This window comes from Coregonus lavaretus (genome assembly GCF_964263955.1).
Source record: "Coregonus lavaretus genome assembly, chromosome: 17".
Classification (NCBI taxonomy): domain Eukaryota; kingdom Metazoa; phylum Chordata; class Actinopteri; order Salmoniformes; family Salmonidae; genus Coregonus; species Coregonus lavaretus.
Window position 1 is genome coordinate 41,298,871 of NC_140004.1, and position 6,631 is coordinate 41,305,501.

Here is a 6,631-nt window from a genome sequence, read left to right on the forward strand (position 1 = left end):
TTCTACCACCGTTTCATCAGGAACTTTAGCTCCATCGCTCCTCAAGGGTGGTCCCTGTAGGTTGGTGTGGAGTCCAGCAGCTGACGAGGCCTTCCGCCTACTGAAGGGACGTTTCCCCTCCGCCCCATTGCTCAAACACCCAGATCCCATGATACCCTTTGTGGTGGAGGTGGACGCTTCAGAGGTGGGCGTGGGGGCAGTTCTGTCTCAACGACAAGGTAATCCACAAAAATTGTATCCGTGTGCATTTTACTCTAAGAAACTGTCCCCTGCAGAGAGGAATTATGACGTCGGCGATCGAGAGCTCCTGGCGGTGAAGTTGGCATTAGAGCAGTGGAGACACTGGCTGGAGGGCGCCAAGGACCCCATTTGTGATCCTCACTGACCATCGGAACCTGGAGTACATACAGACAGCGAGGAGGCTGAATCCGCGCCAAGCAAGGTTGACTTTGTCACTGATCTCCCCTCCTCTGATGGTTTCACCACCATTTTGGTGGTTGTGGATAGATTTTCGAAATCCTGTAGTTTCATCCCTCTCTCTGGTCTCCAGGTCGCTGAGGCACTATTTGAGCAGGTCTTCCGGCATTATGGCCTTCCAGAGGACATCGTCTCCGACCATGGCCCCTAATTCACATCACTGGCATGGAGAGCCTTTATGGAGAAGCTCTGGGTCACGGTCAGCCTCACTTCCGGATAAAGGCCTCAGTCTAACGGGCAGGTGGAGAGGATGAACCAGGAGCTGGGGAGGTTCCTGAGGAGTCACTGCCAGGACTGGCAGGGAGAGTGGGGCCGATTCCTTCCATGGACGGAGGACGCCCAGAATTCGTTACATCACTCCTCCACCGGGCTGACTCCCCCTTCCAGTGTGTTCTGGGTTTTCAGCCGGCCCTGGCTCCGTGGACCCCAGGCCAGACCGAAGCTCCTGCGGTAAATGAGTGGTTCAGGCGCGCAGAAGAAGTGTGGAGTGAGGCTCACATGAGACTGCAGCGCGCCATCCAACGTCAGAAGGAGCAGGCAGACCGCCACCACAGTGAGACTCCCGTGCTCCATCCTGGGGATCATGTCTGGCTCTCTACCAGGAACCTCCCACTCCGCCTGCCCTGCAAGAAGCTGAGACCCCGGTTTGTGTTCAAGGTTCTCCGGAGGGTCAACGAGGTGACGTATAGGGAGGGGTATGGCCCAGAGGAGCGGTGTTGGGTTCCGGTGGAGAACATTCTGAATCCCAACATCATCCGTGATTTCCATCTTCGCCACCCGGACTGGCCTGCTCCTCGTCCTCAGGGGCGGCGTCGTCCTGCGGCTGGAGCCACACGTCGGGGGGGGGGGGGGTACTGTCACGTCTACTCCAGCTCCTCCCCTCCGGCATTTGATGTCGCCGTTTACTAACCATTGGTCCTGGTAACCATCATTACGCACACCTGTGCTTCATCACGAGGTACACCTGGCCTCTTTATCTGGCACTCCCTTAGGTTCTTTCCCCAGGCAGTATTGATTCTGTGTTTCATGTCCAGACTCCTATGTTGTATTGTTCCATGTTCTTTGTTATATTAAACTTACCACCTGCACTCGACTCCCAGCATCTACGTTACATAAACATTAATGATATCTCGAAATATGACTCACAGTTAGTTTTTCCCCTTTTTTTTCTCATCTCTGACATATATCACTTGCAAAAAGACATATACAAAAAGACATATACAGTGCCTTGCAAAAGTATTCATTTTCCTTGGCATTTTTCCTATTTTGTTGCATTTCAACCTGTAATTTAAATGGATTTTTATTTGGATTTCATGTAATGGATATACACAAAATAGTCCAAATTGGTGAAGTTTCTTGTTTTACAAAAATCTAAAAAATAAATAACGGAGAAGTGGTGTGTGCATATGTATTCACCCCCTTTGCTATGAAGCCCCTAAATAAGATCTGGTGCAACCAATTACCTTCAGAAGTCACATAATTAGTTAAAGTCCACCTGTGTGCAATCTAAGTGTCACATGATCTCAGTATATATACACCTGTTCTGAAAGGCCCCAGAGTCTGCAACACCACTAAGCAAGGGGCACCACCAAGCAAGCGGCGCCATGAAGAACAAGGAGCTCTCCAAACAGGTCAGGGACAAAGTTGTGGAGAAGTACAAATCAGGGTTGGGTTATAAAAAAATATCAAAAACTTTGAACATCCCACGGAGCACCATTAAATCCATCATTAAAAAATTGAAAGAATATGGCACCACAACAAACCTGCCAGGAGAGGGCCGCCCACCAAAACTCATGGACCAGGCAAGGAGGGCATTAATCAGAGAGGCAACAAAGAGACCAAAGATAACCCTAAAGGAGTTGCAAAGCTCCACAGTGGAGATTAGAGAATCTGTCCATAGGACCACTTTAAGCCGTACACTCCACAGAGCTGGGCTTTACGGAAGAGTGGCCAGAAAAAAGCCATTGCTTAAAGAATAAAATAAGCAAATACTTTTGGTGTTGGCCAAAAGGCATGTGGGAGACTCCCCAAACATATGGAAGAAGGTACTCTGGTCAGATGAGACTAAAAGTTAGCTTTTTGGCCATTAAGGAAAACGCTATGTCTGGCGCAAACCCAACACCTCTCATCCTCCCGAGAACACCATGTTCTTAATCGGCAGGGACTGTGAAACTGGTGAGAATATAAGGAATGATGGATGGCACTAAATACAGGGAGATTCTTGAGGGAAACCTGTTTCAGTCTTCCAGAGATTTGAGACTGGGACGGAGGTTCACCTTCCAGCAGGACAATGACCCTAAGCATACTGCTAAAGCAACACTTGAGTGGTTTAAGGGGAAACATTTACAGTGAGGGAAAAAAGTATTTGATCCCCTGCTGATTTTGTACGTTTGCCCACTGACAAAGAAATGATCAGTCTATAATATTAATGCTTATGCTTAATACTTATTTCCCTCATTAAAATGCAAATCAATTTATAACATTTTTGACATGCGTTTTTCTGGATTTTTGTGTTGTTATTCTGTCTCTCATTGTTCAAATAAACCTACCATTAAAAATATAGACTGATCATTTCTTTGTCAGTGGGCAAACATACAAAATCAGCAGGGGATCAAATACTTTTTTCCCTCACTGTAAATGTCTTGGAATGGCCTAGTCAAAGCCCAGACCTCAATCCAATTGAGAATCTGTGTTATGACTTAAAGATTCCTGTACACCAGCGGAAGCCATCCAACTTGAAGGAGCTGGAGCAGTTTTGCCTTGGAGAATGGGCAAAAATCCCAGTGGCTAGATGTGCCAAGCTTATTGAGACATATCCCAAGAGACTTGCAGCTGTAATTGTTGCAAAATGTGGCTGTACAAAGTATTGACTTTGTGAATAGTTATGCACGCTCAAGTTCTGTTTTTTGGTCTTATTTGTTTCACACAAAAAAATCAAATGATACAAACCCCCCCAAAAATCCATTTTAATTCCAGATTGTAAAGCAACAAAATAGGAAAAATGCCAAGGGGGGTGAATACTTTCGCAAGCCACTGTATGACAAACAACAACATATTGACAGTGACTAAATATATTCCTTTTAGATCATCTGGCTGTAAAATATTGTTTTATGTAATCACTGTTGTATATTCTTGTTTATGACATATCCCTGGAAGGAAAGCATCCAGTGCAAAAAGTAATTCCACCATGTAGGGTAATATGTTTTAAAGTTTTATTGGCTGGACAGTAGAATAAAACCAATTGTTGCACAAAAGAACACAAACCTAATAATAACAAGGATCCAGATTTCAGTAATTAATTGACCTTCAGTTGAACAGCAGAAACTATAAATACTTTCTAGAAGGGTAGAAAACTTTAAATATCACTGTACAAATGTACAAATGTAGATCCATCATCTGTCTTTGAACAAGAAAGAGTTGCTCCCTCAAATACATAAACATCAGAAAGAGCAAGGACAGCATCAAAGTGATTATTGTGTTGATGGGGATGATGGGGGTGATGATGGTGGAATGTGGCTGATGTTGATGGGGATGCTGGTGGTGATGGGGATGGTATTGATGGTGGTGAAGGTGATGATGGTGGTGCTGATGGTGGTGATGGTGATGGTAGTTATGGTGGTGATGGTAATGATGGTGGTGCTGATGGGGATGATGATGAGGATCATGGTGGTGGTGGTAATGGTGATGATGATGGTGATGATGATGAAGATGATGGTGATGATGATGGTGGTGCAGAAAAGCTGAGTAGGCATATCAAACAAAGAAAGTGACATACATTTGATTTAAAAGTTTACAGAGGCATCTGTTTTGGACAGAACATTCCAAATAACTTTCACAGAATATCAGTAGACAAGGTGGAGAAGATTTTCAGACATTCAAACTTGACAAAAAAAGAAAAGAATCTGAGATTTAAAAAAGAATAAGCTGAAAGTCACATTTTGGTCAAGGTGGAATTCGGAGTCTTTTTTCTCAAACATTAATAAAAATGAACAGGCAAAGAATGCTATTCAAACAACTCACACAAACAGTAAATAAGGCATTTCACGTGCTACAATGTAGAATACATTCTCAGGTGGACAAGGTTTTGTGTAGCTACAGTAAGAGATACCTTGGCCTTTGGCTGCTAGTTTCTTAACAGAAACGTACACCTTGACTCACCTGTACTGTACTGTACTATAGTACTAAGCCCTTCTGAATCATTGTCCTCAAATTGTACATCTTTGTACTGTAACAGTCAGACTAAGAAACGGGTCCTGTAGATGTTCTACAGTTCAATATACACACTGGGGTCAATTTTCCGCTCTCCCCTAAGGAGGCGCAAGTGTCAAACATGTTAGCATATTGGCGCACGTAATTTCCTCATGTAAAAACGCCAGGGTTGGAAATTTACCTGTCTGACATCAGCTCGCGTGTGCTGAGGTGGGAGGGGTGGACATATTTTAAGTGTGTCCTTAAAAACGAGCGCCGATATGCCAATTTTAGTGCGCAACTAGAGAGAGATATTTAAAACCGGCAAAAAGCTGGTCTTAGCGTAACATGATTGGTCATGGCATTGATTTTGCCAGCATAGTAGAGCACACAGTAGCCTTATCGGTACATCACCAATGTTTTATTAAAATATCACGAGCAGCAAAACAGTCAACGAAATCCCCCTTTTTAATTTATATTGGACATTATATTTGTCCAGCTTCTGTGAAAAGTCTGGACTCATTATGTGCGATGCCCATTGCATGAAATATGTCAGTGATTGTAGGAAGCCTGTTTACGAACATCAAGTTATTTAAAAAGACTGCTTATTGTTTTTCATTTGTCATTTTGTCAAAAAACGCATCTTCCCCTTTCCTCTGTTTGACCTAAGTGTCAAATTGCAGGAATTCCGATTGCTGTCCTTGGTGCTGAATCCGCTTGTAGCCTAGGCTATTTGCATCTTCGTTTTACCTTTCACGAAGTAAAGTCACTAACAGGCCATATCAATGGCGATTGTAGGTTAATCTTATTATAGTGTTTGGGCGATGTCCAATTGTCCATGTCTCGAACATGCAGTGCATTTTCGAAATGTGAATGCAATATGTGTAGACGAATATTTCCATGTTAAAGCCAATCAAAAAAGAAATGTTGTAACTATGCCTTTTGTAGGGTTACTGCACACTGTAAAGGGGTTACTGTACATTTGACAGTAGTTTACAGGCAGCTCAGTGGCAAGTAAAATTCCATATTTTATATTAAAGTAAACCTACTGTAATATAAATACGGAATCAAAGCAAGTACTGTGTGATGACTGTAAAAGTGACTGTATTATACTGTAAAGAACGCAATATCAGTGCTACCATAATCGGAATGAATGAATGAATGAAATTCATTGAGGAGAGGGGTTTGTATTTCACAGTATTTTACTGTAATTGCAAGGGATTGTTGCAAGCAGGTTGGCTGCTAGGTAAAGTGTTTACACATTACAGTATATAATTAATATTTTGTGTTTTATATCACTTGCACTGCTAGAGGCCTTAACAAAGGCTTCCAAACTGGCAGTGATTACAGGGCAAAACAGACCAAAAGGACATGGCAAAATGCTCAACCATTTAAGGTTTAAGACTTGCTGCCACTTCAATCTGTCCCCTATAAACATGTCTGTTAGGTTTGTTAAAAAAATTTGCTATCTAGAGCCAAAAAAGGACAGCCGAAGAACCTTTTACGAAACCTTTTTTGAGATTCCACTGCTCTGGCGTAATAATCAGGTTGTTGTTGAGTGTTTTTACAGGCCTGGATGATTAAATCATGGGATTAGGTTGTGTGGAAGTAGATCAAAGCATGCGTCAGTCAGCATGTAGCCTATGCATGAACCAATTATGTGTTATTTTTGAGGCCTCCATACAACATACAAAAATAAGACCTCCTCGTCTTTCTATTGGGATTTGGGGGGTGTCATCATCCCATTCTTACCATCATAAATGTATCTCTCTATGGCAGATTGGGTAAATTTAATTTGCATGTCTCTACTAAAAGCTGCTTTCCACGATGTCGATGACGTGGCGAGGCAGCGGGACTCGTGTCAGTGGAGCGGTTGTCAGGCTTTTCAAATCAAATCAAATTTTATTTGCCACGTGCCGAATACAACAGGTGTAGACCTTACAGTGAAATGGTTACTTACAAGCCC